Genomic DNA, 15313 nt, shown 5'->3' on the forward strand with positions numbered 1-15313 from the left:
ATATTCGATCGAAAGCACTATGACTCTTGCGCGCGATACATTTAATGCGGTCGTGTGCGGTCGGTCGTAATTTTGGGAGTGGGCGATGTCGTTATTGATCGAGGGTCAAATCAGTTTTCGAATTTGGTAAAGTCAATTTTTGTTCAGTGTGGGCCACGGAGTGCGATGAAGCTACCTATAGGGACTCGTTGGTACGGCATATCGTATTTTGTTGCAGCGCAAGTTTAAGGACAAGGGAAACAGACAGGCATCCCACACAGCGCTGTGTGTGTCAGATATCTGTTGGCGCTTGCGCTGCAACAAAATAAGATTCGCGGTGCGAGCAGCGCCGGGAAGGTGACGTGGCTTTTGGTACCATCGAATGTTAACGCCGGACACTCGCCGGATTTTACCCTTCCTGGGATGGAGAATGCCGCCGCTTAAAAAAAAAAAAAAAAAACGATCTGGGTGTCTTCAAGTGATGACTTACAAGATTATATTTGTTCTTCCCAGTTATGTGGTGTTCGCATATTCTTAAAGTTTGACTCGGGCTACGTAAGACGCCCTATATTTGTGACTATCTAGGTAAAGGTGTTTTCTGTATTCCTAGCGCACTGCTAACCTGAGAACAATGCGAAATATTTGCATGCGCGCCGCGTTGCACTGTCTGCAAAGTTCTCTCACACCTTCTGGTGCCTGCAGCCTTGCACCGACACTAAACTTGGTCTCGTTGGTGCATACGTTCACTCGGCTGTCCTTTAGTAAAGCGCTCCTTTTCCCGCGCGTTCTTTTGTTCTTTCGTCCTTTCCTTTTAGCTCTCATGTGCGGCCGCGTTGGTTTTAAGCCAGTAAGTTGGTATTTTTAATCGCAAACTAAGCATTTCGAGCAACTTAAAGTTTGCCCCCAGTCAAAACCATTTTTTTTGTGAAATAAAAGAAACAGAGCTGTTTTCGCTACCTATTTGTTACTTAGAAATGCTTTTGCCCTAGTGTCCCGATTATCACGTTGATTGAATCAAAGCGCGGGATTTATGCTATCACTCCATCAGCCTACCCGTGTACGGTTGCTTTTCTTTTTATTGCGAAAGGAATTATATGGACACTCGAAGCGCATTTCTGCCGTCGCCGTGAGGTGCCGCATAAAGTCCAAGGCCGTATGTGCGAGGGGAGTGTCCCTGGCTGCGCAAGCGGCCGTATCGTGGGGGCACGTCGGCTTCCTACGTTTCCTGGGCGCTCGCTTTAGCTGGAAGCCAGCAAGAAGGTCACTTCGCTCGCTGCTGCTGCCGCGTCACGCCAGGGTTTTGCCAGCGAGTGCCCGCAGTCATGTGTTCATGTTTTCTGTGCCCGCTGACACCGTGCTTGTTATTTTAGTTAGCAAGCGAATGTTTACAAGTTGATACGGCCGATAAAAGTGCCCCTTCGTATGGCTGTCTGCTAATCTGCTATAGCAATGAATACTTCGCCTGTAGGGTGAAACTGCGCCTTTCTTTTGTTTATTTTTGGCCGAAGTGATTTCATTACATGCGATGCGAAATTTTCATGGAGCCAGGTGAAGGACGCCTGCCTGTTAATCGATAAATGAAAAAAAAAATGTATTGGATATATACGCACATACCTCTTTCCTAAAGTTTTTACGGCTTGCTTACACGGATTTGCGTTACACGGTTACAAAATGTCAATAAATAAATGGTGTCGGTGAATGGCGCGCCCGTCTGGTTTCGCAAACATATACCAGGAGCAAATGATAGTACAGCTGGGGCAATTCTGTACTTGAGGTATGTGCAGCGCTTGCGCTGCAATCACCAACAGCAAGAGTTTCTGCATTATGTATACCCACTTTGTTTTGTCCTCGCACTTCCACAATGAACAGCTCGATAATGTTCCGCAGCGGCGCATTGTTCTATGGAGTAAAATTTGAGCCGACAGCGGATTATGTTTTGTCCCCTGATGCCAGCAAGGCTGAGAAGTTTCGATTTTACCCTTTCAGTGTAAACATTCATTCTTGTGCCGGCTTCCTTTTCTACTTTTGTTTTTACAACTTTCGCACAAGCGACTAGAAACTCTGTATATGAGAACTAATTAGTCCTGTAACGAGGTTTTTGCCAAGCCTGGAGAGCTGCGTGTGATGGGTTGAGACTGTGGGAGAGGGAAGACCTCGTGAGAACTTTTTGCGCTAGCATAGCGGGGCTCCGGGAAACCAAGGCATCCTGGTAATTTCACACCCAGGAGCCGCAGAGTTGGCGCAGTTTGTAAAGGTAATATTACAGCGATGGTGTAATATCATATCCCGCAAAAAGAGAGATAACGTGCGTGAATGTGTGGGGCGGGAGCAACTACGGTGACCAGACCGCAAAAAGCAAATATGCTAGTTCGAAAGCGCCGATGTTCGGGCTGTGGACCCTGTAGCAGGCGACCTTCTGCCCGAAGGGTCGTCCGCATCAGTGAGCTGAGGAGGGGAGGAGGGGGAGAGAAAAGGCCCGGGCAGGGCGCCAGTACTGGTCCCTAAGGGCCCGATACGCCGAGGTGGACGACACAATCGTGTTATGAAATTGTGCACGGCACCGCAACCCCCATAAACTGTTCGCGAACGCCGCCGCCATTTGACTGTCGCACGTAATTCCAGACCTGCTGAACCTCATGTGGTTATGCCACTGAGGTAAAAAACATTGCAAGCTCAGCATTGTCCGAAGTCGGACGTCATTCATTGTTCATCTCCCGGCGCGGACTCTCGCTATAGACACCTACTACTCACCATAAACGTTTCTGAAGGGAGGCCTGTTCAATCTGCGCTGCGAGCATTGTTTCTAAGTGCGCTCTTTTGACATAATGTGCCATATATATGCGCGTATACCCAGCCGAAGTATACACGCTGAATGGGCATGCAGGCGTTTGTACTTCACGAAACCTAACCGTTGACGCGCGATGCCGAGAGGAACCTCGTTCTCTTCCTCTTCAGCCCCCTTGCTGTGCCACACCATGTGGCACTACCCCCTCTTCAAAAAAGAAAATAATAATAATAAAAGAATGAAAATATACATAGGCTTGACGTGAGAGCGCCGAGATGGCCTAGGACGAACACATAGGCCATAGTCACAATCACTGTGGTGTGCGATGTAGACACAAGGCACTGAGGGACGAGCAACAACAAAAACTAACCTAAGCTGCTGAAAACGTCGAATTTTAGGGGCTATGGTACGGTTTCAACCGCACAACATGCACAATCTCAGATTGCGGTTGTCGAAGTCGGGGAGGCTGGCTTCCGTTAGGAAGGACTTCGTAATTCACGTCACTAATTTGCTGCAACACTTTGTAAGGTCCGAAGTAGCGACTCAAAAGCTTCTCGGATAGTCCTTTTCGGCGCACGGGAGTCCAGACGAAAACTTGATCGCCAGGTTGGAATTCGACTTGTCGATAGCGGAGATCGTAACGTTGCGCATCGATGTTCTGTTGTTTCTTTATGTGCACTCGGGCAAGCTGACGGGCTTCTTCCGCGTGCTGCACGAAGAGTTCGGCATCTTGGGCGAGATCGAGGTGATCGATGTTGTCGCATGGCAGCATTGCTTCTAACATAGTCTGCACTTCACGGCCGTAAACGAGGTAAAACGGCGTGAAGCGTGTTGTGTCTTGCGTAGCGTTATTATAGGCAAATTTTACGTATGGGGGTATCTCGTCCCACGTCTTGTGCTGTACGTCTACGTACATAGACAGCATGTCAGTCATCGTTTTGTTCAGTCGTTCGGTCAAGCCATTTGTCTGGGGATGATAGGCAGTTGTCCTTCGATGGGTTGTGCAGCTGAGTTTAAAAACGTCTTCAATGAGCTGCTCTGTAAAGGCTTTGCCTCGGTCTGTGATGACGTGCGATGGGGCGCCATGTCGTAGGACGATGCTCTGTATGAAAAACTGGGCAACCTCGGAAGCTGTGCCTCGAGGCAACGCCTTTGTCTCAGCATCCCCGCGTTAAATATTCTGTGGCGACGATTATCCACCTGTTGCCAGAAGATGACAGTGGAAACGGGCCCAGAAGATCTATGCCGACCTGGTCGAAAGGTTTGCCAGGTGGGTCAATCGAATTCAGCAATCCCGCAGGCTTCACAGCTGGCGACTTTCGGCGCTGGCATTCACGGCAGGCTTGAACGTACCGCTTAACACACTCGGCAAGTTTCGGCCAGTAGTAGGATTTGCGAACTCTATCAAGCGTTCGCATAAAACCCAAATGGCCAGACGGAGGCTCGTCATGACAGGCGAATAAAACTTCAGCACAGAGGTCTGCTGGAACGACCAAAAGGTATGTCTTGTTGGCGGCAGCGGAGTTCTTCTTATACAAGACGCCATGTCATAAACAAAAACACGACAATCCTCGAGCGATGTGCCGGGGTATTGATGGGTTTCGTCCTTCCATATGTTCGAATATAGGTCGTAGTGAGACGTCTGCGCGCTGCCGTGTGGACAAATCATTAACGCTTACGGCCCCAAGGAAAACGCCGTCGTCCTCAATGTCTTGGTCGGTAGTGTCGAGAGGGCCACGCGAGAGTGCGTCAGCGTCTTCGTGTATGCGGCCCGACTTGTACACGATGGTCACGTCGTACTCCTGCAAACGTAGACTCCACCGTGCCAGTCGTCCAGAAGGGTCCCGCAAATTCGCAAGCCAACATAACGAGTCATGATCGGTTACAACTTTGAATGGGCGGCCGTAGAGATAAGATCGAAATCTGGCCAGCGCCCATACGACGGCAACACACTCTTTCTCCGTAGTGTTGTAGTTGGTCTCTGCACGTGATAGTGTGCGACTTGCGTAGGCAATCACTCTTTCAATACCTTCCTGCCGTTGTACAAGCACCGCACCATGACCGACGTTACTATCGTCTGTATGAACTTCCGTGTCCGCCTCCTCGTCAAAGTGGGCCAGAATTGGTGCTGACACCAGACGCTGTCGAAGCTCAGTGAAAGCAGTCTCTTGCTTTGAGGCCCAGACGAACGGTACATCGTCCCTCGTGAGTCGAGTCAGCGGCTCCGCCATCTTCGAAAAATTTTCGATGAAACGCCGGTAGTATGCGCAAAGGCACAGGAAGCGTCGGTCACCTTTCTTGTCAGTCGGTGTTGGAAACGTGGCTGCAGCGGCAGTTTTCGCGGGATCGGGGCTAACGCCTTCCGCGCTGACCACATGTCCCAGGAACATAAGCTCCTTGTAGCCGAAGTGACACTTCTGAGGCTTAAGGGTGAGGTTAGCCGATCGGATGGCTTCAAGAACTTGCCGCAGTCGTTTCAGGTGGTCGTCAAATGTCGCCGAAAAAACAACCACGTCGTCGAGGTAGACGAGGCAGGTTTGCCACTTCAGACCAGCGAGAACGGTGTCCATCATTCGCTGGAAGGTTGCTGGTGCCGAACAGAGCCCGAAAGGAAGTACCCTGAATTCGTAAAGGCCATCTGGAGTGACGAAAGCAGTTTTTTCGCGGTCTCGTTCATGTACCTCAATTCGCCAGTAACCGCTCTTTAGATTGAGAGACGAAAAATACATAGCTCGCCGCAACCTGTCTAAAGAGTCATCGATACGTGGTAGTGGGTACACGTCCTTCTTGGTGACATCGTTGAGGCGTCGATAATCATCACAGAAACGAAGCGTTCCGTCTTTCTTCTTGACCAGAACGACCGGGGACGACCACGCACTGTGCGAAGGCTGAATGACACCATCATCTAGCATCTCCTTGACTTGGGCTTGAATTGCGTCACGTTCTTTCGGCGAGACACGATAAGGCTGTTGTTTGATGGGGCGTGCGTTGGCGGATGTCGTTATTCGGTGCTTCGTGATCGGCGTTTGGCCCACCTTAGTAGACCGAGCGAAGCACGCGCGGAATTCGTTCAGAAGTTCCTGCAGTGCGCTCTTTTGGTCGCCCGTAAGCTCGGAGTCTGCATCGATGTCTCTGAGTGAACCGTCGTCTGTGTCCACTTCAGAAGCAAAGCACTCGACGATGTCCGCTGATGGTTCGGCGTAGGCGACGGCAGTGCCACGAAAAATGTGCCGATGCTCAAAGGTAAAGTTGGTAACGAGGACCGCTGTCTGGCTATCACGAAGTTCCACAAGGCTTCGCGCTACACAAATACCTTGGGTCAGCAACATAGAAATGTTGTCTTCTACAGTGGCTTCACGGTCTTGTAGCTCGTCGGACTTGACCGGAACCATAACACTTGCACGCGGCGGTATCGTGATGCTGTCGTCCGAAACGCGAAGTGCGGATCTCTGTCCAACGGCGTCGGTCTGTGTTGTTGCCGTTTGCGTCGAGAAAGTGATGCAGCGCTCGCGGAGGTCAATAATGGCGCCATATTCCCGGAGAAAGTCCATCCCAAGGATTAAATCGCGGGAACACTCGCGTAGAACCAGACAAGTGGAGAGAAAAGCAGCACTCCGAATTTCTACTCTCGCCGTCCATAAGCCAAGTGGTGTGACGACGTGGTCACCTGCAGTGCGAACTGGTGCCCCGTTCCAGGGTGACGTAACTTTTTTCAGAACCCTCGCCAGTTTGCCACTAAGAATGGAGTAATCGGCGCCGGTATCTACAAGTGCACTCATTTTCCTGCCGTCGATCAACACAGGCATGTCCAGTGAAATCTTATTGGCGGGAACTCGTTCTGGCGTCGTCGTGTTTTCGTTGTTCTGCGGTCGGCACGATACGAGGTCTTCAGCGCATCGAGTATCAGCGGCCCCGCCTCGGCAGGTCGCTGGCGTCAGTTTTCCCGGCGTGGACTTGGTGATCTTCCTTGCGTCGTCCTCGTGGTGGTATCACGAGCAGGGAAATATCGCCGCGGTTACGGTGAGCGTGACTTCCGCTGTGATGTGCCCGGACTGCGCTGCTGCTCGATGAATTCTGCGATGTCGGGAGGCCTCTGGCCAAACGTAGATCGAGGCGAATCGATGGAAAAACACCGCAGAACGAGTCGTCGATAGGGGCACTCCCGATACACATGACCAGCTTCGCCGCAGTGGTAGCACAGCGGACGTCGGTCGGGTGCTCACCAAACCTCCGATTTCCTCGCGGGCGTTCGGCGGTCGTCGAAGTACGGTAGCGGAGTTGTCGGAGCGGCTTGCGCCGATTGCAACGCGACTGGCGACGCAACATAAGTAGGTGCGAAAGCTTGGGCGGGGCTCAGTAATGTTTCTGCGTAAGTCTTCCGCCGGGACTCACTTGGCAGAGGTGGCGCTTCACTGCTGGAAAGAGATGCCTGCAGTGCCTGCTGTACTTCGTTGCGTACGACGCTGGCGAGGGAGCTGACTGGCGGTGGCGACGTACCGTGGTGCTTCTGCAGCTCGTCGCGAATCACTGAGCGAATCAGCTCGCAAAGCAAGGCGACATCGCACCCGAAGCCTACCGGCGTATCCGGTGTGCAGGCGGAATTTACTTGTCGGTTGTACATGTTCGACCGTTGTTGCAGCGTCTTCTCAATTGCGGTGGCTTCGGTGAGGAACTCCGCGACAGTCTTGGGCGTATACCGAACAAGACCGCCAAAGAGCTGTTCCTTTACGCCTCTCATCAGATGACGCACCTTCTTCTCTTCCTATATGCTCGGATCGGCAGGCTGAAAGAGACGCGTCACGTCCTCCACGTACATCGTGACGCTCTCGTTGGGCTTTTGGACGCGTGACTGAAGGGCTCGCTCCGCTTTTTCCCGGCGATCGGGGCTGGAGTAAGTCTCCAGTAGCTTGCGCTGGAATTCAGGCCATGATGACAGGGTACTTTCGCGCTTCACAAACCACGTGCGAGCGCCATCCTGGAGGCTGAAGTAGACGTTCCTGAGTTTGGCGTTGTGGTCCCACTCGTTAAACGCAGCCACGCGCTCAAACTCCGCCAGCCAGTCTTCCACGTCTTCAAATATGTCGCCATAAAAAGCCGCCGGCACTTGGGGGTTCAGCAGCGTTAGGTGTGTCGGTGTCATCCTTTCCGTAGAAGTCGCAGGGGTCGTAGTCATCACTTTATCCTGGAGGTTTCCAAATTCTGGGGTGAGGCCTCGTATTCGCCGGCTTGTGCGGTGAACTGGAGTCAACTCCAATTGTGCGAGGTTCTTGCTGCCCAGTGGGGTCTCCTGCATACGTTCGGTGTACCCAGCACCTCCACCAAATTGTCGCGTATACCCAGCCGAAGTATACACGCTGAATGGGGATGCAGGCGTTTGTACTTCACGAAACCTAACCGTTGACGCGCGATGCCGAGACGAACCTCGTTCTTTTCCTCTTCAGTCCCCTTGCTGTGCCACACCATGTGGTAATATATATATATATATATATATATATATATGTATTGCTCGTTTTCTCATTATTTTCTTCATTGTAATTTAAAGCACTGCTAAGTTCCCCTATGCTTTCCTTGGCTTGTTGTCAGTTGGCGTTATATGGTTCTGACTAAACAAAACCGAACCCCTTGCTCTTGGTTTCTAATCTTTTCGGTTATACATACATACATACATACATACATACATACATACATACATACATACATACATACATACATACATACATACATACATACATACATACATACTGTGTGTTAAGCTGGCTCTAAAGGGCCTGTTGTAATTCTAGTCAGCAAGCAACCAAAGCCTTGAGATTGCTAAAGCGAAACAATTTCAAAATTTTTCAACGTGTTGTTCCGGAACCCGTCGACAAACAGGCAACACAGAACGAACATACTATCCAATTGCAAAGGACCTCTCAACGAGATATGATTGATTTGGCTGGAAATTGTTTCTGACCATCTCAGCGTGTATAGAAGTACAAGTGCGCTAGCATAGCTCATCGTAGCTGTTGCGCATCGTGTTGTTTTGGTGTCCTCACGTTTTTATTTGCCTATTATCTAGGAGTTTGGAATACGACGGCAGGGCGATAAAAGCAGACTAAACTTTGGGACACGAAACGGATGGTTATAGCCGATATCTTTAACATTTGTTTAACTAACTCTGTTTTTCCTTTCAATATGCAAATAGCAAAAGTGACCGTGCTTTACAAAAAAGGTGACCGAAATAACTGTGGCAATTATAGACCCGTGTCTATCTTGCCTGTGGTCTCAAAGGCCTTCGAAAAAATCCTGCACACTCGATTTTCAAGTTTCATTGATAAATATAATTTATTTACACCTAATCAATTTGGTCTTCGGAAAAATAAATCAGTTGAACTGGCACTTTTGGAGCAAAAAGAGTATATTCTTACACAATTTGAAAATAAGGCGCTCGTTCTCGGTATTTTTATTGATTTTTCAAAGGCCTTTGATTTAGTAAACCATAAAATATTGTTAAGCAAATTGCATTGGTATGGTATGCGTGGGAATGCAGCGGTGGCGTAGAGGTAGAACACCCGCCTGGCGTGCAAGAGGTCCGTGGTTCGAATCCCGGTGCCGGAAATTTTCCACCGGATTAAAAAAAAAAATCCGCGTGTTGATAAAATTGCACAAACAGGCCTGGAGTGTGGCCTGATCCCGGTGACCAGAACCGGTAACGCACTCCCTCACCAGAGTAGGATTGGCCACCGGGGTGCAGTACTTGGCCACAACCTCCTATATGTACACAACAATCAAACCCAGGCCCTCAGGCCCCAGCAGCTGCGAAGCAACTGACCACGGCGGCGGTCAGACCTGCGACGCTGCAGAGGGTGCTAAGAATCCCTGGCTCCGGACAGGCCGCCATTGGAATATGAACCTGGCAACGTTTAACGCTAGAACGTTATCTAGTGAAGCGAGTCTAGCAGTGCTATTGGAGGAATTAGAGGACAGTAAATGGGATATAATAGGGCTCAGTGAAGTTAGGAGGCCAAAAGAAGCATATACAGTGCGAAAAAGCGGGCACGTTCTGTGCTACCGGGGCTTAGCAGAAAGAAGAGAACTAGGAGTCGGATTCCTGACTAATAAGAATATAGCTGGTAATATACAGGAACTCTATAGCATTAACGAGAGGGTGGCAGGTCTTGTTGTTAAACTTAATAAGAGGTACAAAATGAAGATTGTACAGGTCTACGCCCCTACATCCAGTCATGATGACCAGGAAGTCGAAAGCTTCTATGAAGACGTGGAATCGGCCAACTAACCAACAATCGCCAACTCAACAACCCGCCCGCACTTCGGCCCACCAAGCGGGAAGGCCGGCCGTGAACGCAGTCTCGCCAACAGAGGAGAGACATCGTTCCTAGCTGAAAACACAGCATTTAGTGTGCTCACATGCTATCTAGCGGAGCTGATTGAGCATGTACTCCGCGATGCAACAGCGACGACAAAAAGGCCTAACAATTTCTTAATGTAAAATAAATTCTGGCTAATCAATGCACGCTCGTGTAGCCCAATGCACGGCGCAGGAGCGTTTCACAGCGAGGCTGCGCACGGCGATTCGTCCGTCCGTCTGTACGCCGAAAACAACGGCATGCGCAAAGAAACGACAGAGAACGAGAGGCACGTGATTAGCTGCGACAGTAATGACGTCGTTGCTCCGTCACAACCAAGCGTGCACGCAGCATTTTTTCTCCGGCCCCGCAATGGAGAAGCCAAGCGTCATAAGTACTCCTGAGGTAGCTTTCGATCAGCAACGCCACGATCAGAACCGGGAATGAGCTCGTCTACGCCGTGCCGGCTGCACAGGCTCGTGCAGCCGAGCGCAAGCAGCAACTGCGTACCGAGGATCCGGTAGCCTACCAAGCCGTCGTTTAATGAAACATCAGGATTAACCGAGTGATAAACACCGAGGCCACACGTTCCAGCTTCGCTGCTTAACCATCCGTACGGACTGCTAGGGCGATGTTTCTTTTTTGCATTCCACCCACAGCGATACACGGCCGCCGCGGCCTCTAACGAACCTGCACTCTCGCTATCAGCACCAGGCATAGTCACCGGTTTAGCGCCTAGCGGTATGGCGGATTCGATGTGCGCATGCGCCGTACGATAAACGACAGAATGCGGTTAGCATACGCACACTATTTTTGAGATTTACCGTTACAGATTTACCATTACCATGCCACGGCAACACCTAGGCGAACCCCGGCAGCCCACCTCAACCTCAATTTCCTTGAGGTATACGGTATCACCAAGCTAATAGAATCCCTCAAATAAACATCCTCGGCCGGCATCGATGGAATCAATTCCAAAATGCACAAGAACACTGCGCACATCTATAGTGTATTTTTGTGTCATATGTTTTAGCAATCATTACCATCTGGAGTGGTGCCGCAAGACTGGAAAATAGGTAAGATAATTCCAGTACCAAAAAAGGATCATCGTCATCGTGCCACAACTACTGTCCTGTTACCCTCACCAGTGTTTGTTCCAAACTAATGGAGCATGTAATTTATTCTCATGCTGTAAAGTATTTAACATCCGCTAATTTTTTTTAATCCTAATCAACACGGTTATCAGAAAAGCATGTCCTGCGAGACTCAACTAGCTCTCTTCTTTAATCACATCAGCTCACAGCTTGATAAAAACGTACCCATAGATGCCCTCTTCCTAGATTTCCAAAAGGCGTTCGACTAGGTTCCTAATGAACGGCTCTTTCTAAAACTATCGCGTCTTAATCTTAACCTTCATGTTCTCCAAAGGATACGCAACTTTCTGACGAACCATCAACAGTTCGTTTACGCTATCCAATGCTCGTCTAATTTATCACCCGTTACCTCCGGCCTGCCGCAAGGCACAGTCATGGAGCCACTACTCTTCTTAATATACATTAAGGACGTGCAGGGAGGTTGTTCTTCCAAAATTCGTTTAATTGCGGATGATTGCGTAATCTGTCGTTCTATTACTAACGACGCTGATTCTCGAGCTCTCCATTCCGACCTTAACGTCTTTGAAACTTCGCGTAATAATTCGCTAATGTCTCTCAACGTCAAAAAAAAAAAAAAAAACGACGCTACTTATTTTCCACCGTCGCCAATCATATATTTCAGCCAATTACGTTATTACCGGTTCTGAAATATGTGCTGTGACTACTTATAAGTACTTACGTATTAACTTGTCCACTAACCTCGGTGGGTCCACACACATTTGCAGCATTAGAAATGATGCCAATCGTGTACTATGCTACCTATGCCGCAATCTATGTCTTGTCCCCCCCCCCCCCCTCAGTAACACTACTCGCATATTTGACACTCGGTAGACCCAAACTGGAATACGCATGCTCAGTGTGGGACCCATACCAATCTAACCTGGCAACAGCACTGGAACCCATACAGAATCACGCAGCCATGTTCATTCATTCTGACTACTCTTACCCCACTAGCGTCACTAAACCTAAGTCTTCTCTGAACCTTCCAACCCTCGAGCAGCGCCACAAAACAGCAATACTGTGCCTCTTTGACAAATTTTATCACTCGTTGCTACACCTGATGAGACATCACGCCTGCGCATCGCACTTCATCCCGTCATAGCCATTCAAAGATTGTTTATCCCCCTCCAGCACATGTTAACTCTTGCAGTGAGCACGCCTATGAGGCGGAACAGGTGAGAAGAAAAGTCTGGGGAAAAGATGACAATGTCATAGAAATAACAAAGGCATGTCTGCCATTTGAGGCCCCGGAGGATGTTATCCATCATCCTTTCAAATGTTGCAGGCGCATTACAGAGGCCAAAGGGCATCACGGTAAATTCATATAGGCCATCAGGCGTAACAAATGCTGTTTTCGGGCGATCTGCGTCAGCCACGGGGACCTGCCAATAACCGGATGGTAAGTCTAAGGACGAAAAGAATTCAGCGCCTTGGAGGCAGTCCAGTGCGTCGTCGATACGGGGAAGAGGATAGACATCTTTCCGGGTTATCTTATTTAGACGCCGATAGTCCACACAAAAACGAATAGTCCCATCTTTCTTTTTTACCAGCACTACCGGGGAAGCCCAGGGACTGTGTGATGGCTGTATCACGCCGCGTCGAAGCATGTCTCCTACGTGCTCGTCGATGACGCGGCGCTCCGTCGCGGACACACGGTATGGACGTTGGCGTAGCGGTGCGTGGCTGCCGGTGTCGATGTGATGAACGACTGTAGAGGTACGTCCTAAACACTGTTTTTGGAGGTCGAAAGAAGTTCGAAATTGGTTAATGAGGTCAACCATCTGCGTGCGCTGACTCGGAGTGATGTTAGGATTAATAAATGGAGCAAATGTTCGGTCACATGCAGGCGCAGGCGCAGAGGCAGGGAGAGCCATAGCGTCAACGTGAAGAAGAGTCGAGTCATCAGGCACATCGTACACAGAGCTCATGTCGAATTCGTCAGCAAAGCCGAGGCACTCGCCACGATGTAAGCTTGATGGACACGAAAACGGATTCGAAACGTATAGTGCGCTGGAGCCGCGGCGAAAGGGAAGGAGGGCAAAGGGAAGCAAGAAGGGATGACGGCGTGCAGCAAGTTGAGATGGCGTGAAAAGAACTGTCGAATCGCAGAAAGCAGCACAGGAAACGGGTACAAGGGCGGCAGAGAAAGGAGGGATATCAGCGTCGGTGGTGACGAACACCCGAGCAGAATCTTCAGAAGGACTGCCGCAAAATGGAGTCAGCGCAAGTTCCGCACGGGCACAATCAATAACAGCGTGATGAGATGAGAGGAAGTCCCATCCTAGAATGATGGCATGAGAGCAGCGGGAAAGAACAACAAACTCAATGTGGTGTAGACTGTCTTGTATGGCGACACGGACGGTACATGTTCCTAAGGGCTCAATTGGCTTACCGCTTGCTGTACACAGCGAAATGACAGAAAACGGCGCCGCGACTTTTCGGAGCGTACGGCGAAGCTGGTCGGAAATCACGGAAACTTCGGCACCCGTGTCGACAAGCGCGTGAACGGCGACACCTTCGGCAAAAACTTCAATGATGTTCGTAGGGAATAAACGAGGGCTTGAGCAGTTCGAAGAGATCGCAGTTCTTGCCTCCGGAACTGCGCCTTTTAGTTTTCCTCCACAGCTGGAGGGCGGCGGACGATGGGGGAGAGGGAACGTCGACGGGGAGATGGAAACCGACGTGTGTTGAAGCTTCGGGGAACAGGAGATGAAGGAGCGAAGTGCGGAACTGCTGGCGAATAGCGGGACTGGGAGTCAGTAGTATTCCCTTGACATCTCGCAGTATCAGGAGGATACCAACCCCGCCGGCGGCAGAACCGTGCCACGGGGCCAGCAAAGCCACACGCGAAGCAGATCGGCCGGTTGTCTTGGGTACGCCACGGATTATTAACAGAGGGCCTAGGTAGCGGTGCACTGTTTTGAGCTGGGCGTAGGGGCTGCGGAGGCGCGCAGAAGCCGCTTCTGGGCAAGTAGTTCGCAGCTGGAGAAGGCGAGGTGTAGAAGCCGCTTGTGGGGGTGTAATGCGCAACTTCAGGCGGTGGTCTTGGCCTGGCGACGACGGCAGCGTACGTGAGCGGAACCGGCGCTGAGGGTGGCTGATTAGCGAGAGGTAGTGCGTCGCTGACTTGTTCGTACGCGTCGGAGTTCCGGGGACAAAGAGGACTCAGACGACTGGGTAGCAGGCAGCAGTGACAGTTGGCGCGCGACTTCTTCGCAAACGAATTGTTTGATTTGGTCGAGGAACGAAGAGTGGGCGGGAGCAGCACTGGAAGTGCCAGTTAAAGCCGAAATCGTGTCGTCGGGCGCGGCAGCTCGGCGCGTACTGAGGCGTTGTTTGCGGAGCTCATCGTAGCTCTGGCAGTGTAATGACATCGTCAATAATTTGAGGATTTTTCGCCAAGAGCATTTGGAAGGCGTCATCCTCTATGCCCTTCATGACATTCTTGATCTTTTCAGAGTCGGGCATAGCGGGATTAATGCACCGGCAAAGGTCAAGTACGTCCTCAATGTAGCTTGTGAAGTTTTCACCCGTTTGCTGAGCGCGACTACGCAAGCGTTGTTCTGCGCGAAGCTTGCGCACAGCAGGGCAACCGAAGACTTCTTTGAAAGAATGGGTAAATGCTGTCCAGGTGGAGAGGTTGGATTCGTGATTCTGGAACCAGAGATTAGCGACTCTAGAAAGATAGAAGATGACGTTAGTCAGTTTAGCTTTGTCATCCCATTTGTTATGCGCACTCACGCGATCGTATGACGACAGCCAATCCTCCACGTCATGGTCGTCGTTGCCGCTGAAGACCGGAGGAGCTCGTTGGCGTAGAGCACCGGAGCAGACGACAGGCGATGCCAGGGGAGGATCGGGCTGCGCGGCGTCCTGAGGCATGGCAGAAACGGTAGGGAGCGTCCGGCTGCGGAGTTCCAGGTTTGGGAAGGGCCCAGCACGTCCACCGAATGCCAAGAGGCGTTATAGTTCGATTGCTAAGACGCTCAGATAGCAGAGCACCACAGCGAGAGGACACAGAGCTTCGGCGACACAGGCACAAGCCTTCC

This window comes from Dermacentor andersoni, chromosome 1, assembly GCF_023375885.2.
Source record: "Dermacentor andersoni chromosome 1, qqDerAnde1_hic_scaffold, whole genome shotgun sequence".
Lineage (NCBI taxonomy): Eukaryota > Metazoa > Arthropoda > Arachnida > Ixodida > Ixodidae > Dermacentor > Dermacentor andersoni.